We start from the raw sequence: 18,934 nt of genomic DNA, 5'->3' as shown, positions 1-18,934 counted from the left end.
TTCCCCAGGAGGGAGGAAGCTAAGCGATGGCACAGCGCCATCTCCTGTACTCCAGCCACGCTTCTTAGTATCTTACCCATTTCTGTACCAGAGAGCTCAGGTTTCTGACAGAAGGAGAGAAAGAGAACCAAAATATCTGGGCACAGGGGTCTTCTCTGAGACTGATACTCCAACCAAGGACCATGCATAGAGATAACCTAGAACCCCTGCTCAGATGTAGCCCATGGCAGCTCAGTATCCAAGTGGGAATTCCTAGTAAGGGTCACAGGTACTATCTCTGACATGAACTTAGTGGCAGGCTCTTTGACAACCTCCCCAAGGGGGGAGCAGCCTTGCCAGGCCACAGGGGAGGACAATGCAGTTAGTCCTGATGAAACCTGATAAGCTAGCAGCAGATGGAAAGGAGGAAGACCTCCCCTATCAGTGGACTTTGAGAGGGGCATGGGAGGAGATGAGGGAGGGACGGATTGGGAGAGAATGAGGGAGGGGGCTACAGCTGGGCTACAAACTGTAATTAGTATAAAAAATAATTTAAAAAATATAAAAAAACAGCCTCGAATGTACCAAAAAGGCTAGACTGAGTAGCCTGCCAGGCCCAGGGATCAACACTGCTCTTTTTTTGCAGAGATCATATATGCATGCCATCATTCCTGGCCTTCAAAGTGTTTTCTCGGCTTGGAACTTAGGTCTTCATGGTTGGGAGACAAGCGCTCTACTAACTGAGCTATCACCCAAGTCCCAGCTATTAATATTCTTAGCTGAGATTCTAATTTTTGTAGAAGCAGTTTCTATTACTCACCTGAATGTCTTCTATCAGACTTTAAGTTAAAAATCCTAATCTTATTTAAACAAATTTCTGAACTCAATGAACTGTTAAATTACACCTTCAAACATATAAAAAAATAACATTATTCTGTAGTATCTTATTCCTGAAGAATTCTCTCCTTTTTCAGCCTCTGTTAAGTCTCCATAACAATAGAACTTAGGGTTTAAAGAAGTAATCATAAACATAATTACTATCCTTTAAGTTTTTAAATAAAAATTACATTTTTTGTTTATTTTCTTTTTTATTATTATTGGTTACAATGTATTCACTTTGTATCCCAGTTGGAGCTCCCTCCCTAATCTCTTCCTGGTCCAACCCTTGCTCTCTCTTTCTCACTTATCTTTCCCCAGTCCACTGATAGAGGAAGTCCTCCACTCCTACTGTCTGACCCTAGCCTATCAGGTCCCATCAAGAATGCCTGGATTCTCTTCTTTTGTGGGCTGGCTAGATCACCCTACCAGGAAGAATTAATCAAGGGAGCAGGCAACAGAGTTCATGTCAGAGACTATCTCTCCTCCTCTTACAAGGGAACCCACACTGAGATTGAGCTGTTTGTGGGCTACTGAGCAGGGGGTCCAGGTCCTCTCTATAGACGTTGGATGATGCATCAGTCTCTGCAGTCACCCTTGGGCCCTGTTTTTTGTTTTTTTTTTTTTGTTTTGTTTTTGTTTTTGTTTTTTGTTTGTTTATTTTATTTTTTTATTTTTTATTTATTTATTTATTTATTTTGCTTATTGGTCTCCTTGTGTGGCTTCTGTCTCCTCTGGGCCCTTTTAAATCCCCTTTCTTCCACAAGACTCAATGTGCTCTGTTCAAAGTTTGGCTTTGCATCTGCTTTGATCCTCTGCTTGGTGGAGTCTTTTAGAGGACATCTATGGTAGGCTCTAGCCCTGTTTCTTCTCTTCTACCACTTCTGGTGTCTATCCTGTTTTTCCTTCTGAACAAGAATTGAGTATCTTCTCTAGGGTTCTCCTTGCCATTTATCTTCTTTAGGTCTGTAGGTTTTAGTATGTTTATCCTATAGGATATGGCTAATATCCACTTACAAGTGTGTACATACCATGCGTGTCTCTCTGCTTTTGGGTTACATCACTCAGGATGATCTTTTTTAGTTTCCTCCATTTGCTTACAAATTTCATGACTGCCTTGTTTTTAATAGCTGAGTAGTATTCCATTGTGTAAATGTACCACAATTTCTGTATCCATTCTTCAGTTGAGGGACATCTGGGTTGTTTCCAGATTCTGGGCATTATGAATAAAGCAGCTAGGAACATAGTTGAGCAGTTGTCCTTGTAGTATGGTGGAGCGTCTTTCAGGTATATGCCCTAGAGTGGTATAGCTGGGTCTTGAGGTAATGCGATTCCCAATTGTCTGAGAAAGCACCAGATTGGTTTCTAAAGTGGCTGTACAAGTTTACATTCCCACCAGCAATGGAGGAGGGTTCTCCTTTCTCTACATCCTCTCCAGCATGAAACAACAGCATTTTTAAATCAACTGGGACTTTAATATAGAAGTATGATACAATATTGTTAGTATTTTTGTGAAGTGAAGCTAAAAATACTTTAGGATTCTTACATGTGTGACAGAAGTCATTATATATTGGAAATTATCTTGATTAAAGGTTTCTACAATGAAGGAGCAATACAGTCACTTACTGTGTCCAGAACGGAGTTTGCCTCTGGTTCAGAAATGTTTACTTCCCTACCCCGATCTTTGCTTCTAGCTCTGTACAATGAGCAGATGGAAGGAGAACAGGTGGTTTTAATGTATTCATTTGGCTCCAGCCTGGTGCAGGGTGTTTTGTTTTGGGGGGTTTAAATATTTCATGAGTTTGAATAAGCTCTTTGAGAACACTAAGTGTTGTAAAGAACATAATTGATCAGTACTTGTAAAAGCATCATGTCACACAGGGTTCTCGTGGCATCAGATCCCATTCTCCCTTTACCGTCCCCCCTGAATAAATCACTTGGGCAATTGAATTGTCCAAAAGAACCAAGAACTAAACAAACAAACAAACAAACAAACAAAATCACATACAAATGAAACCAAATCACTACCACCACCACCAGAAACACTTAATAGAAAAAACAAAGAAACAAACCATAGAGTTTGATTGTTGAATCCCAACGGACACTTCAAATTTGAGGTAAACTGAGATCAAAAGAGTTCCTTCCTTTTTTTTTTCAAGTGTAAGATTAATATAACATTTGGCAGGGCACAAACGTCCTCAATTTCATCACCATTTTTCCTTGTTTTGTCCGTTAATAAATTCATTTGAAATTATTGACACATGTTAATTTTACAAAATATGATGCTTCACTGTGACATTTCCAGCCATGCATCTAATGTGCCTTGATCATACTTGCCCCTGTTATTCTTGCTGACACCTCTGTTCTTTGTCTTCCCAATCCACAACAGTCTCCTTTATTTTTATTAAGCTTCTTCAACCTGCTTTGTCTTCCATCTGCATATAAGAGCTAGGCCTAGAGGATACCAGTAGTTCTTTCCATATGTAAATAGTCGCCTTTCCCCAGTCTTTGTCCTCTTTGGTTTACTATCACTGAATGACTGTCTCCTAGTGCTTCTTTTCCTTTGTAGTAGATGGTCTGTCTGTGTTGGTCTCATGGTTACTGTTCTCTGGACATTGCTTATGTCTTTTTCTTTCCTCCCTTTCAGATATGTGTTCACCAAGCTCTGCTCCTTGTTATGCTAGAATCTACCTGAGTTTTCATCTCATCTTTTTGTTTGTTTGTTTGTTTGTTTGAGTAAATGCCCTCATACCACTTCTGTCATGGTAAACTGAAACTACAACTAATAATCTATTTGAAACATTTCCATGATTTCCTTCAGAGTGCTCTATGCCTCACTTCAAGAAATCCTTTTTCAACTATATCCTTCACATTTCACATCAATAGTCAATAGCCCATTTTAAGTTACACTTTCTTAAGTCACTGCCATAATCTGTTAAAATACTTTTTTCCTATTTCATTTTTTAATGTCAGTATGTTCTCTGTTTGGTTTGATATTTTCATCATGTAATTTTGCTGCTCAAGTCAGTTCAAATATTTTTCCTTTATCCCTAAAGAACCTTCTGGGGGGCTCTCTGCTCCTTCCTGTTCCAGAGACAGCCGCATCTTTTCATACAGTGCCTGTTTTGTCCCTTAGGTTGGCGTGAGCAGATCTGGCTGTATTTCATGCCTGATTATCAGGGCTGCCTGCATCTCTGGCAAAGTGGAGATTGTTGCCATCAATGACCCCTTCATCGGCCTCAAGTACATGGTCTACATGTTCCAGTATGACTCTACCCCTGGCAAGTTCAACAGCACAGTCTAGGCTGAGAATGGGAAGCCGGTCATCAATGCAAGCCCATCGCCATCTTCCAGGAGCGAGATCCCACCAACATCATATGGGGAGATGCCGGTGCCGAGTATGCTGTGGAGTCTACTGGTGTCTTCACCACCATGAGAAGGCTGAGGCCCACTTGAAGGGTGTAGCCAAAAGGGTTATCATCTCTGCCCCTTCCACCCATGCCCCCATGTTTGTGATGGGTTTGACCCATGAGAAGTGTGACAGCTCACTCAAGATTGTCAGTGATGCTTCCTACACCACCAACTGCTTAGCCCCCTGGCCAAGGTCATCTATGACAACTTTGGCATCATGGAAGGACTCATGACCACAGGCCATGTCATCACAGCTACCCAGAAGACTGTGGATGGCCCCTCTGGAAAGCTATGGCATGATGGCCATGGGGCTGCCCAGAACACCATCCCTACATCTGTTGGTGCTTCCAAAACTGTGGGCAAGGTCAGCCTAGAGCTGAAAAGGAAGATCACTGGCATGGCCTTCTGTGTTCCTACTCACAACGTGTCTGTCATGGATCTGACATGCTGACTGGAGAAACCTGCCAAGTATGATGATATCAAGAAGGTGGTGAAGCAGGCATCCAAGGGCCCACTAAAGGGCATCCTGGGATATACTGAGGACGCAGTTGTCTCCTGTGTCTTCAACAGTGACTCTTATTCTTCCATCTTTGATGCTGGGGCTGGCACCTCAATGACAACTTTGTAAAACCCATTTTCTGGTATGTAAATAAATACAGCTACAGTAATGGGGTGGTGGACCTCATGGCCTACATGGCCTCCAAGGAGTAAGAAGCCCTGGACTACTCACCCCAGCAAGGATATGAGAACAAGTGACAGGCCCTTGGCTGCTGTGGAGTCCCTTCCCAACTCAGCCCCTGACACTGAGCATCTCCCTCATAGTTTCCATCCCAGACCCCCAGAACAGCAGGAGGGACCCAGGGAGCCTTACTCTCTTGAATACCATTAATAAAGCTCACTGCACCCACCACACAAATAAAGAACATCCTGGGACATCCATCAATTCTTCCAAAATTTAAGTGTTCCATGATTTATCTTTCTAAATGTATACCCAAGTTCCTATCTTCAATTTTTTTTTTTCTAACTAAGCAATTGTGCTGGGCTCATATTAAGTATCTTCTTTTGGTATCCTTACTAATATCTTAAGCCTGCCCTAAATATTTTTACTCAATGTGTGTTATTAAACTGTTTAGAAAAGTAATTTTGAGTGTAAAATTTCCTATGTATTAAATGAACTCTTACTAATACAGTAGTAAACAAAACAAGCCTTTCTTCATGGATACGAATTATACTGAAAGTATGGGCACCTTCCTATCATATTAGCCAAAGAATGTCTCCTTTTTATTCTCCTTATCAGGAGAATATTCTCCTTATCAGGGTGTTTATCAACACCCTGAAATGTCATCATTCTATTGTCTAGTGTTACAAGAAAATTGATAATAACAATAACGATTACCACTGCAAGCGCTGCAAGGCCCAACACCACATTAATATTACTCCTATCTCTGCCACAGACCCTACCACTGTCTTAACGCCTACCATTGCTGCAGCCATCACCACTCCCACAATGCCTGTCTCTGCTGCCACAGCCGCTACCACTGCCACAAGTTCTACCACTAAGAACTCTGCTATGCTCTGTGTCTGCCCTAAGGGACAGGTACTTACTTAAGGAGTTAATCTAATTATCATAGTAATCCTCAAGTGTGAAGGCTAATTTCCCGGTTTAAGTAAGCTAAATTTCTAAGGCATTTTCTCCCAAATTACATAGCCTATAAGCAACCCAAAATTAGAACTATCTTGTTCATTATTCTCATTATTTCATCAAGAACATGTTTTCTCTTTTAACAAAATCCGTAAATAAGTGTGTGTGGTGAGGAATGAAAGGACCGAAACACCTTGTATCTAATAACAAAGCAGCAACTGCCCTTCCTGTCTTCCCCTGGCTACACCTGGCACAGGACCACTGACTACACTGAGTCTTCACCACAGTCCAGCTTCTTTCTTTACATTCACTGATGCTTAAAGAAGCATTCACGATTAAATCCTGGCTTTTCCGCAGTGCTCACAACCTTTTCTCCCATAGTAGCCACATGAGGAATAGTAAATGCCTAAACCAACTAGATCTGATGCTATGGGATTTCTATTTGCTATAATCTACAAAACCCTTCATATTTAAAGTCCTGCTGGCCCTAGCCTATCAGGTTTTGTCAGGGCTGGCTACATCATCTTCAGCTGCTCCCTTCAGGGAGAGGTGATCAAACCACTGAGTTCGTGTCAGAGACAGCCCTTGAACCTCTTATTAGGGAACTCGCTTGGAAACTGAGCAGCCTATAGGCTTCCTCCCAGCAGGGGTTCTAGGTCCTCTCCATGCATGGTCCTTGGTTGGAGTATCAGTCTTTGCAGGACCTCCTGGGCCCAGGTTTTTTGGCTCTGTTGGTCATCTTGTGGAGGTCCTGTCCCAAAGGGGAGAAGGTCATCCTCTATCAGGGGACTAGAGGAGGAGACAAGGGAGGAGGCTACAGCTGGAATACAAAGTGAATAAATTGTAATAAATAAATAAAAGAAAAGAAAAAAGAAAAAAAAACCTAAGTGAATAAATTGTACAAATAAATAAATAAATAAATAGATAAATAAATACAGTCCTGCTGACCATTCTCAGTCTCCAAAGAAGCAAACCACCTTAATTTCTCTGTAACAATTTCTTATAAAGTCTTGGGTACAATAAGCTACCTCCCTGTTTGCCTGAATATGGGTCACCCTTTTAGCAGTTTCTAAGGTCAATCTTTCAATTAACAAATGCACATTGAGTGACTGCCTTTCTGTTGTTCACCAGGTCATAGAAGCTTCTTTTTTCCAGCTTAAAAGCCCATCACCATCTTCACATTCTTTCAAAAGAGCTACAGAGCTTTATCTTCCTGCTAGATGATCTGAATTTGTGCTGTTCTAGAAAAATTAACGCTTGGGAATGCTTGTCACAAAAAAAAAAAAAAAAAAAAACTATAGCAATATTTTTGGTTCAGATACTATGTGGGTGGAAGCAAACGACTACTTTATTTCACCCCTTTAAATTCACCCCATTGTACCTTAGGACAATGACAGGGACTGATTATTAGTGCCTTTTTTGTCCCCACTCCCTGCCCTCCAGGATGGCAAAATGCAGAAACTGCAAGATTCCAAGTTATCCTATGCGACCTATTTTTCATGATGCTGATGACAACGCCACTCATTTGCATCCTTCGTTAAATACATTATTACATTTCTTCCCCACAATAGTTTACACTGTTAAACATCACTACTATTACTTCAATTTTATTGGTGAGTGAAATGCTCGAACAGTAGAAGATTTACTTAAAGCTGTTCAGCTAGTAAATACAAGTGCTTTGGCACGAGTAAAATATTGTTTCAACTTAGATCAAAAAGCTGTTTCCATAACATTGTGCAACCCATGTAGCTTATCATTTAAAGAGAAATAATCTTTGAGCAAACCACAAGAAATTTTGGGTGGTTAAGTATTTTTTAAATGCACAATTAGAAATTTCATATGGTTCTATCTGAGAATATAATAACCTGGTATGGTGATTAGGAGCTGGGACTCAGGGGTCAGGTTGCTTTGGCATATAACCTGATTCTCTCATTCTCTAGATATACCTTCAGGAATTAGTTAACCTCTCTAAGCCTCTCCTTATTTACAGAATTGTCCTATCTCACTGGATGATACAACTGTCCAAATCTCTAGTTCTTCGCACATAGCAACAGTTATTCTCATGATTCTCCTAGGCTGGCCACTATCTACCTTTCTAATTAAAACCCCTGTAGGCAATTTGTGCCTGGTAGCAGGTAAGGGTGGTCAGAGTGGGAATGATTGATGGCTATTATTGTTAGAAGACTTTAAAGAAATCACCTTGCTGTGTTGGGTTGTATTAAAAATTTTACTGAGGTTTTGATTGTCCTCTTACACTGTTAGATGCAGTTAACCTGGATAATACAAGAATGAATAGTTCCCAATGTATAAGCAGTGTAGTACTGCAAAAGAAAAATTTAGAGGTCCAAGGTTTTATACCTGTGTCAGTTCTTCTCAGACTGAATTGTGGAGTGGGGGAGGTGTCTACCATATTGAAGGTGCGGCTGTGACAGCGGCTATGTAAAGGAGTTAGCCTGTATAACGGATACAGTTAGCATCTCTATCAGTTTCCAGCCCAGTCCTCATCATGAACTTTTAAGAATTCATTGACTGTGCTGCCTTGGAAAGTGATAGTGTGAGCTCCAAGAGATGGATGATTACATCACTGGTGTCCACCCACCCCATTTTCCTCTGTGGGGCAGCTGAGCCATGCAACCTGGGGATCTGGCCTGGAGCAAGAGTGAGGTCGATTCATGTACAAACCCTGAGATTTTTATCTTGAGACCATTTAAGTGTAAAGAACGCTCCCTGTCTGTTCTGGGCCTGCATGCCCCATGTGCCCCCCACCTCTGCCACCCTTGAAGTAGTCATGTCGTCTGGTAGGCAGGTTTCAGTTTAAAACAGGTTTCAGTTTAAAGCGTCCTACTTCCGTATAAGGACATATCCAGCAGGCACCAGAAATTTCTCTTCATGCAAATGAAGCATTCCCTGCACCTCAGCCCCAGCCAATAATGTACACATACTTGAAAACCCCTACCCATTTCTCCAAGGTTTATATAGCCTTTATGCTCCTTAATAGAAAAGAGCTGTTTCATTGAAAACCATCTTGGAGAGGCCCTCCTCCCCTTCCATCTGACGCTAGCTTATCAGGTATCTTCAGGACTGTCTGCAATGTCCTCCTCTGTGGCCTAGCAAGGCTGTTCCTCTCTCAGGGGGGTGGGGGAGGTCAAAGAGCCAGCCACTGAGTTAGTCCATGAGTTAGCCACAGAAATAGTCCCTGTTTCCCTTACTAGGGAACCCACTTGGAGACTGAGCTACCATAGGCTACATCTGAGGAGGGCTTCTAGGTTATATCCATACATGGTCCTTGGTTGGAGATACAGTCTCATAAAAGACCCCTGTGCCCAGATATATTTGGTCCTTTATCAGTGGACTTGGAAAGGGGCAGGGAGGAGATGAGGGAGGGAAGGTGGGATTGTGAGGGAGTGAGGGAGTGGGCTATAGCTGGGATACAAAGTTAATAAGCTGTAACTAATATTAAAAAAATAAAAATTAAAAAAAGAAATAAAAAAGTAATAAAAATTTCAGGCAAATGGAAAAAAAGAAAACCATCTTGGAGAAGGCTTTCTCTCCAACATCCACTGCCAGACTGAGATGCTGCTCACCCACCTGCCTGCCTAAGCTTCATTCCTTCAAGACCAGACCTGGTGTACAATGGTGTCTGGATACCATGAGGGCAGAAGTGACCGCAGAACAGCACTCCTCGTTCTACTATGAATTCTAAGTTATATTAAAGTAAGTATATTATATAAAATTTTTAGGCATGGGCAAACAGGTAATAAATTAATTAGAAGTAAATCTTCTATAGAAGATCAAAGGCAGGCACTAGGCCAGGAAGAAGTGTCAGAGAAAATCATATGTTGATGATATTGTTGTCCTTTCTTTCCTTAATGACCCTCCATTAAAATGGCCTTGTTTGCATATATACTTTTTATTTCTTCATCCAGAAAATGTTCCACGATTCTTCTCCCGTTTATTAAACCTTGTCTTTCCATTTCTACTGCTCCTACAACCCTCATCCATACACTCATTTCCACACACATGAAACATCTGACCCTTTTATACATCTACAAATGATAATCTCACAGAGTTTTAAAGCCCCAGTGAGTTCATGAAGTAGTATAAGTTAGATGAATTCATAAAGTACTTGGAACTGTTCCTTCCGCACATGGTAAGTTTTACTATTATTTGTAATGGAAGTTTTAGTTTCTTTAAAAACTCGGTTATGTTATACAAATATGTTTTTGCTTTAACCCAAAGTGTGGAATGTCCACAGCTGATAACAGCCTTGTGCAGCTCAGAGAGCCAGGCGGGATCATTGCCAGCCAGAGTTAGTGAAATTCTGAAGGACCCCTGCAAATATCAAAACAGCGAGCGCAGAGAGAGGAAGGGGCTTTGCACACATGGACAGAGGAGGAAGAAGGCTGCTTGTTTGCCCTGCTGTGTGTGCGTTTTGCTGTTGCTGGACTGCTCCGTATCCTGATGACTGAGCTTGATATTTTCCCATAGACTCTGATGACCCTAACCAGCCAGAATCAAGTCTGAAGATATCTACGCCCCCCCCCTTTCCTTCTAACCTTCTTTCTCTCCTACCTGGGGTTAGGGGATTGGAAAGAAGGTAGAGACTTAAGGAGCCCCCAAAATAAAGTAGAGTTTAAAAAATAGGAACTGCAAGTATACTCTTCATCGTTGCAGAATTAATAGATGAGATAGATGAGTAGTTAGGTTGGCAAAGCCTCTCCCAAAGGAGAAACAAAAGCTACATGGCACTGTCCAAATAATCATTTCTATACTCTGAAAACTGACCACAGAAATACAGAAGTCTGACCAAATACAAAAGATTCCAGAGAAACTACTGAGCCTCAGTTGACAGCAGTAGAAATCTGCTGTGCTCCAGCCTGGGGTGCTCCTATGCACAGCTCCCTCCGAAGCTACCCTCACCTTCTCATAAAAAGTTCTGGAGGTACAATGTGTCTGTCAGGATAGAAAAGGCAGTGAGTACTTCAGTCTTACTGCCAGAGGGGCTGGCTTCATTTGGAGAACACAGAAAAATACTCCTGCTCAGCTGCTGGAAACAATAGTGATTCCAGTCAGTGGCAAACAAACAAGGGAAGAGAAAATTGAAGTGGCCTCAGGTGATAATAAAGGGCGGAATCAACAGACTGTCCAAACTGAATATAAGTTTAACGGGGGAATTAGAGAGTCGTGGTTTTTGAAAGTGTTTACATATCTTTGTCCTGCTAGAAAGCTGGGAGTGTGCAAGATTGCTCTACCACACAGAAGGTAGTAGATCCTCACCACTGACGCAAGACTGACTCAGTGAGAGCCTGTGCTGTGCGAAGGCACTTGCCAGAGAACAATCAATCATCAGCAGAACATAAACTGTTTTCCCTTTAAACATCCATCCATCCTCAGCTGATTCCACTGGTGGAAGATGGCGGTCCCACTGGCTCAATGACTTGAAATATAACCTGCGAGCAAAGCTGATATCCAAGCAACCTAGGAAACTGGGAAACATCATGAGCTATCTGCAGCTATGTGCTACTGGAAGAGAGGCTGACACCATGCATCGAGCCCAGGCATACCACTGAACAAATGAGCAAAATCTGTTTCAATCTGGGCTTAGAGGAATCCAATTAACCCAAATCAGAATTAACCAAAAACTGATGGACAGTGGAAGAAATTACAGCAACAACAACAACAACAAAACGCATACAACAAACATAATGATTACTCCAGAGGAAGAAGAAAAAAAATTGAGAGATAGAAGCAACATTTGAAGAAATAATGGTTGAAATTTTCTACTAAATCAAACCACAGCTCCAAGAAACAGAAAAAAACTCCAAACTCCAAATAGGACAAATATGAACCATACAATTGTTATAAAAACCTAACAGCAAACATCCAGACCTATAAGATATATAGTTAAAAAAGACAGCACCTTCAACAAATGGTGCTGGGTAACTGGATGTCTACATGTAGATAAATGCAAATAGATCCATATTTATCACCCTGCACAAAACTAAAGCCCAAGTGGATCAAAGAGCTTAACATAAAACAGACACACTAAATCTGTTAGAAAAAAAAAAAAAGTGGGAAAGAGCTTTGTAGTCATTGGCACAGGAGACAACTTCCTGAACAGAACACCAGCAGCTCAGGCTCTAAGATCAACAATCCATAAATGGGACCTCATGAAACTGAAAAGCTTCTGTAAAGCAAAGGACACTGTCAACAGAACAAAGCAATGGCCTATAGATTGGGAAAAGATCTTCACCAACCCTACATCTGACAGTGGGCTAATATCCAGAATATATAAAGAACTCAAGAAGTCAAACACCAACAAACCAAGCAATCCAATTAAAAAATGGGTTACAGAGCTAAACAGAATTCTCAACAGAGGAATATTGAATGGTGTATAAACACTTAAAGAAATGGTTAACATGGCAAGGCTGCACCCCACAGGGGGAGGTGATCAATGAGCTGGCCACTGACCAGCAGTGATGAGACCTGATAGGGTAGGATCAGATAGAAGGGGAGCAGGTCCTCCCCTATCAAAGAATTAGGGAAGTGGCATAGGGAGAAAAGAGCAAGGGTGGGTGAGACTGGGAGGAGAGTGGAGTTCCAGTGGGGATACAAAGTGAATAAATTGTAATAAATAAATAAATAAATAAATAAATAAATAAATAAATAAATAAATAAATAAATAAATAGATAGATAGATAAATAGATAGTTAAATAAATAAATAAATAAATAAATAAATAAATAAATAAATGGAAAAAACCAATATAGCATTTACTGCTTCCCCAAATTTTTACATTTCTAAGCTTAGTAAAAACAAAACAAGAAAAAAAAATTAAAAGGTCAACATCCTTAGTTATCAGGGAAATGTAAATCAAAATGACTTTTTAAGATTCCACCTCACACCCATCAGAATGGCTAAGATCAAAAATTCAAGTAACAACACATGCTGGAGAGGATGTGGTAAAAGAAGAAATTACTTTAAAAATATTTAAATGTAGGTCAGTTAGTAGTTGCTACTTGGGTACAATCATGCAACTAAATAGACTCATGGTAAGGGTAGAGACATTCATTAGGTTCCTCTGACTCTATCTTTAATGATTTTTGCCAAGTTACATTTTAGGTTAAAGCACAGAATACATTATATGTTTATATAAATATGCATAAAATATTATGCATTATCATAAATTAAACTTCATAAGATGCTTCCATATAAATGTGACAAACTGATAGCATTTTTTTTGCCACTGATAAACATGGAGCTGAGCTGCCTTCACTGTGCTTCCCATCATGACACTTTTCTAGATGTCTTGGCTCACAAAAGCTGACAGAGAAAAATATGATTCCTACTTTCAAAGCACTCATTTAGTCTGAAAAGCCTCTGGAGGGACAGCTTGTCAATTTTTCTCTGAAACCAAGGGGCTTATAATGCTTTCGAGGCAGTGTACTTGTGTAGAATTTCTTTCTTGGCTTCCCGGAGAATGAGAGAGGCCTCTCTCTTGCTTCAGCTATGAATCACACTTCAGCATGGGCTCCTTAACCCAATTGCCCCTTTGGAATTTGAGCATCTTAAAACCAAAAGAGAAAATACATTTCAAACCCACAAAATTCCATTCTTTTCAAGTCTTGCTTTAGGGGAGTTTTCCTGTCTGTGTTGCTGAGTGTTCCTGGCATTGTCACCCGCTGCATCTACGGCTCTGTTCCAGCCAGGATGGCTAGCGACTAACACCTCTTGCCTGTTAGAGCAAATGAAGGGCATGTGGACAGCTGTTCATGGTAAAGGCCTTTAGGCTACTTGAAACTATTAATCAATGGAACAGAAATGTTCCCTGAGTAATTTGTCTGATTACTTTAAACACAGGACTGAAAAACAGAGAGTGCTCTTCATAGGGAAATTGCCTTGGCAACGTGGCATGTATTCCTTAGAAGGGATCTTTAGAAAGACTTTAAAATGTAACCACTGCTGCCTGAAGTCTTTACAAAATGCCCACAGCAGTCAGTTGTTTTTACAGTATCAAATGGGATACTGTTGCTGGTTTCTAGTTCACATTCAAATAATTTTAAATACAGATTCTTATAAACTTGCTAGCATCCAAATAAGGCAAAATGCCTCATGAGAAAAACAAAACAAACAAACAAACAAAAAACCCACGTCCATGTTAAAGCAAAGATCCAGTTACTAGAGTAGAAGAAGCCAGCCTGAGAATTGAAGAACCATTGTAGGATTTATCTGAACACACTTACATAAGGGCATATACGGACGACAGTATTGAATAAAAACTGATGTTTGTGCATCTAAAATCTGAATTTCAGAAAGATAACACTTAAGGGTTTATATTTTCTTTTTCTTATAAGGATTTATATTTTCAACTCACCAATTACGGATTCATTTTAAGTCACAAAAAAAATCACATTTTCATAATACAGCTCAGGGTATTCTCACATGCATTATCATATTAGGAGGTAAGAATGCCTTTGTCTCCATTTTAAAAAGGACAGAACTGAAACAGAATTTAAAACAAGTTCAGCTGATAATGTTATGGATTCATCTTTGTTTTGCATATGCTTTTTTAACACGTTGATCTTGAAAGAATTCTCACAGACTTCCCAAAGAAAAAGTGTTCTTCCCCCACCCCCCAAAAATGTGTTTTCCCACTGAGCTAATACTGAAGTCAAAGTTTAAGCCTCATTCTTTACGGAAACTGACTTTAAAGTTGCAACCTCAAAGCCACAGCTCTCTTTCTCTAGAAGGAAGGTTTTGGCAAGAACTTGTTTCTGCTCTTGCCAAAGAATGCCCTTGAAGGAGCAGTGTGCTTAGCCAAAGGCCAGTAAGTGATTATTTGAGAAAAAGAGCAGCGTGTGCCGAGGCCTGCATGCGTCGGTAATAACCACTCAGAGCGCATTGGCTGCAAGACTCACAGAGGGCCTGGGAGTTCTTTCTTTCACTGCTTGCTAAGTTGAACCATGCAACGGCAAGCTGTGCAGGAAAGCTAACTAATTCATGACATCATTTGCTCATTCTTTCATTCATCCATTCTAATAAGTCTTGATTGTCTTCCATACTCTGAAGACACTGAACACAGTAGTGTCAAAAGTGGCCAATGGTGATACTAAGAACAATCTATAGGCAATGCTATCAATATCAGCTTCTAACAAATTAGCTTCTTGGAAGCTTGGAGCCTGCATGAAAGCCAGACAGTAGAGTTAGGAAAGACTCAGGATTAAGGTGTAAGAACGTCAGTCTGAGGGTTTGTTGGAAGATGGGTGCTTTCTGCATGCGTGAAGGAAGTATCTGGGGAATGGGATTCTGTGCTCAGTGCTTAGTCTGAAAAGATAAGGGCAAGAAGCAGTGAACCAGAGGAGAGGAGACTCGCTCAAGCAGTCTGGAAAACTGGCTTAACATACATAAACACTCAAGGAAAAGAAATACAGCAATTAAGCATATAACAAGTGGCGAATGTTTAATTCTGTAGTTTCTAAGTTGTACCCCATTGGTTGCCTTATGTTTACCCATTTGGATTCAGAACAGGAAACTGGCTCATATCATGCTTCCGAGTCTTTTCTTCAGGATGGCTAGTGACTAAGCAATGTAATTCAAACACAAATCAAAGAAACTTCTTTAACAAGTCTTCTTTAGTGTTGAAACCATGCACAGTGGCAAGTTTACCTGCAGTAGTTCTGTGTTTTTAGACTCGTTTAAAAAATTTACTATTTTTATTACTATTATTATTATTTTACAATTTATTCACTTTGTATCCCAGTTGTAGCCCCCTCTCTTGTCTCCTCCCAGTCCCAACCTCCCTTCTTCTTCCTCCCCTATTCCTCTTCTTTAGTCCACTGATAGGGGAAGTCCTCCTCCCCTACTGTCTGACACTAGCCTATCAGGTCCCATCAGGACTGCCGGATCCTCTTCCTCTGTGGGCTGTCTAAGCTGTCCCCCTTCCCTCCCAGGGAGAATTAATCAAAGAACAGGCATCCGAGTTCATACAGAAATTGGGTTTAGATAATGGAATTCTACTCAGCTATTAAAAATTTGCAGGCAAATGCATGGAACTAGAAAAGATCATCCTGGATAAGGTATTCCAGAAACAGAAAGACATGCGTCATATATACTCACTTATAAGTAGATATTAGGCATATAATATAGAATAAACATACTAACGTAACAACAAGGAGGACCCTAGGAAAGATGCTTAATTCTCATTCAGAAGGAAAAACAGGATAGATACTGGAAGCAGTAGAAGAGAGGGAACAGGACAGGAGCCTACCACAGATGTCCTCTAAAAGACTCCACCCAGCAGGGGATCAAAGCAGATGCAGAGACTCACAGCCAAACTTTGGACAGAGCACAGGGAATCTTATGGAAGAAGGGGAAGATAGAAGGACCTGAAGGGGACAGGAACCCCATAAAGAGACCAACAATGCCAAAGAAGCTAGGGCTAGGAGGGACTCCAGAGACTGATGCATCAACTAAAGACCATGCATAAAGAGGACCTAGACCTCCTGTTCAGATGTAGCACATAGAGAGCTCAGTCTCCATGTGGACTCCCTAAAAAGGGGAGAAGAGACAGTCTCTGACAAAATTTTAGACTCTTTAGTATTGTTTTTGAGAATGAATGTTCAATTTGGGAATAAAAACGGACACTGGATTCAATCATTAGAAACATCTCCTGGTCTGGTTATTTTTCTGGAGCCCACCAAGCTCCCTGTTGTGAAATTCATGATAATCTGTATCACTTTCAGAGTAAAGGAAAGGGTAGTTGGTGGCGGTTGAAGATCGCTTCTTCATTCAAAAGTAATTTTCTTCCTTCTTTCTCACTCTCTAGAATTGACTTTTTTCAAAATTTCAGACAAATCTGAACTAGCTAATTCTACAAGAAGCATTATGTATGCCAGTTTTATTGATAGAGAAAAGGTAAATACTATCAAATTAGTATTACATATTAACATAATCATATATGCATCAGTCACACAGAAATCCTGGATATACTACTAAGAGAAGAAATGATGTCAAATACAAAAATAACAATGAAAACCACATCCATTTAAATAGTTTTAGTTTTTCTCTAAGTATCAGGATACCTGGTCTTTATTGCCAACTAAATATGCAATCTAGAATAGTCAGATTTTCTGTAATGATCTTAGTATCTGAATTGTATTTTAGATTGAGTAATGTTCAACATAGGTTCATTTCTTTCTCTAAAATATTTACCAATATCAAGAATTATCATTTTAGTAGCAATACCATTGCAGATTGGGTTTAACAAGGTGAGATGGATAGTGTGTAGAATGACTATTTTACTCACTTCTCCTTTTCTGATTCTGCTTTATCTGGTGTTAGCTGAAAATCACAGAGGAATAAAATATTATATCCAGTTGACTCATAAAGGAAATACTACCAGATCATGGGACACCATGAACTATTACCTCTCTTTCAATGATTACAAATGAAACTGAAGGTGTGCTTTCTTTTCTTTTTATTACAACTTATTCACTTTGTATCCTAGTTGAAACCCCCTTCCTTATGCCCCTCCCAATCCTATCCTCCCTTCCTCTTCTCCTACCTTGTCCTTCCCCAGTCCACTGATAGGGAAGGTCCTCCCCCCCTTCCATCTGACCCTAGCCTATCAGGTCTCATCAGGACTGGCTGCATTGTCTTCCTTTGTGACCTGGTAAGGTTCCCCCCACCACATAGGGGGAGGTGATCAGACTCATAGCCAAACTTTGGGCAGAGTGCAGGGAATCTTATGAAAGAAGGAGAGACAGATAGAGGAGACAGGAGTTCCACAAGGGGAACAACAGAACCAAAAATCTTGGCCCAGGGGTCTTTTTGGAGATGGATACACCAACCTAGATAACCTAGAACCCCTGCACAGATGTAGCCATGACAGTTCAGTCTCCAAGTGATTTCTTAAGGGAAACTTTCTCTAAACTTCCTTGAGATAAAAGAATTAGAGTCGGAAAAGTTCAGTGTGCCAATAGACTATTACAAATATCCTACACCACAACGTTTGATGTATATGCCAATAGATACCAAGTCAAAATAAAAGCAAGAAAGTTGGACTGTAAATGCCATTAAACTATATCAAAATAAGATAATATTTGCAATAAGCATATGTTTTATTAAATGGAAAAAATAATGAAATAATATGACTTCGAAAGACACAGAAAATATAGTTTTAAATGGCAGGGAAGTATTCGTGCTGTCATGAAAAATGATTTATACAATTAACATGCAAATCATTTCTCCCCTTCCTCTTTTGGAATGAAGCTTTCTTCATATTTCTCAGCTTGCCATATTCTTATGAGACTTTCTTAAAAGAAGTATTAACTGGATAAAAGGAAGCTCTTCCATTAACTGGTTTGGGGCACTTAGAACAGATGGTTATTAACAATAAATAATTCTTGGTGCCAGGTGTGATGGCACGTATCTACAGTTCCAGTGCTTGGGAAGCCGAACGAAGAGGATAAAGATTTCAACAATTGTCTTTGACTACACAACGAGTTAAAGGATAATCTCAAAAATACTTAATACTTCATAATTATTGACAATTGAACACAATCTGTAATTTGAGTCCAAAGAGTGGGCAGTAAGAGGGGCAGCGGTAGAGAAAGAATGTGGACTCTTAGTGCAGATTAGCTTTCCTGGCAGCAAATATATGAACAAACCGTGATTTGTACATAGAACCTTCCGTTAAAATCTGCCTCTGAGGACTGGGACAGTGACTTGGTCAAAGAAGTGTTCGCTCTGCAAGCGTGGATTCTTGAGTTCAGATACTCAGCACCCGTGTAAAAAATGTTAGCTCTTGCAATGCATGCCTGTAATTCCAGTGCTAGGGAGGGGACAGAGACAGATAGATTCCTGAAGCCAGCTCACCTAGCAGAGTTGCTGTGATCTGAGTCCATCGATAGATACTGGCTCAAAAAGTAAAGCTGATGGCTCCAGAGACGTCACAGTGGTTAAGAATACATTCTGTGCAGTGATGAGGACCAGAGTTCAAAACCTCAGCACTTATGTATAAAGCTGG

The 18,934-nt window shown here is 40.3% G+C and overlaps 1 protein-coding gene and 1 pseudogene across 15 annotated transcripts in view; one reads left to right on the top strand and one right to left on the bottom strand.

Moving 5' to 3' along the window:
* Positions 1-18,934, bottom strand: part of Dlg2 (discs large MAGUK scaffold protein 2) — a 1,446,492-nt gene that overhangs the window by 549,016 nt on the left and 878,542 nt on the right. The gene's annotated exons all lie outside the window — the stretch shown is intronic.
* LOC129688500 (glyceraldehyde-3-phosphate dehydrogenase-like) lies at positions 4,001-4,977 on the top strand (annotated as a pseudogene).

The sequence above is a fragment of the Psammomys obesus genome, unplaced genomic scaffold (assembly GCF_907164565.1).
Source record: "Psammomys obesus unplaced genomic scaffold, mPsaObe1.curated_primary_1811, whole genome shotgun sequence".
NCBI lineage: Eukaryota > Metazoa > Chordata > Mammalia > Rodentia > Muridae > Psammomys > Psammomys obesus.
Note: the sequence above shows the minus strand (reverse complement) of the source record. Positions and strands in the feature narration are given on the sequence as shown.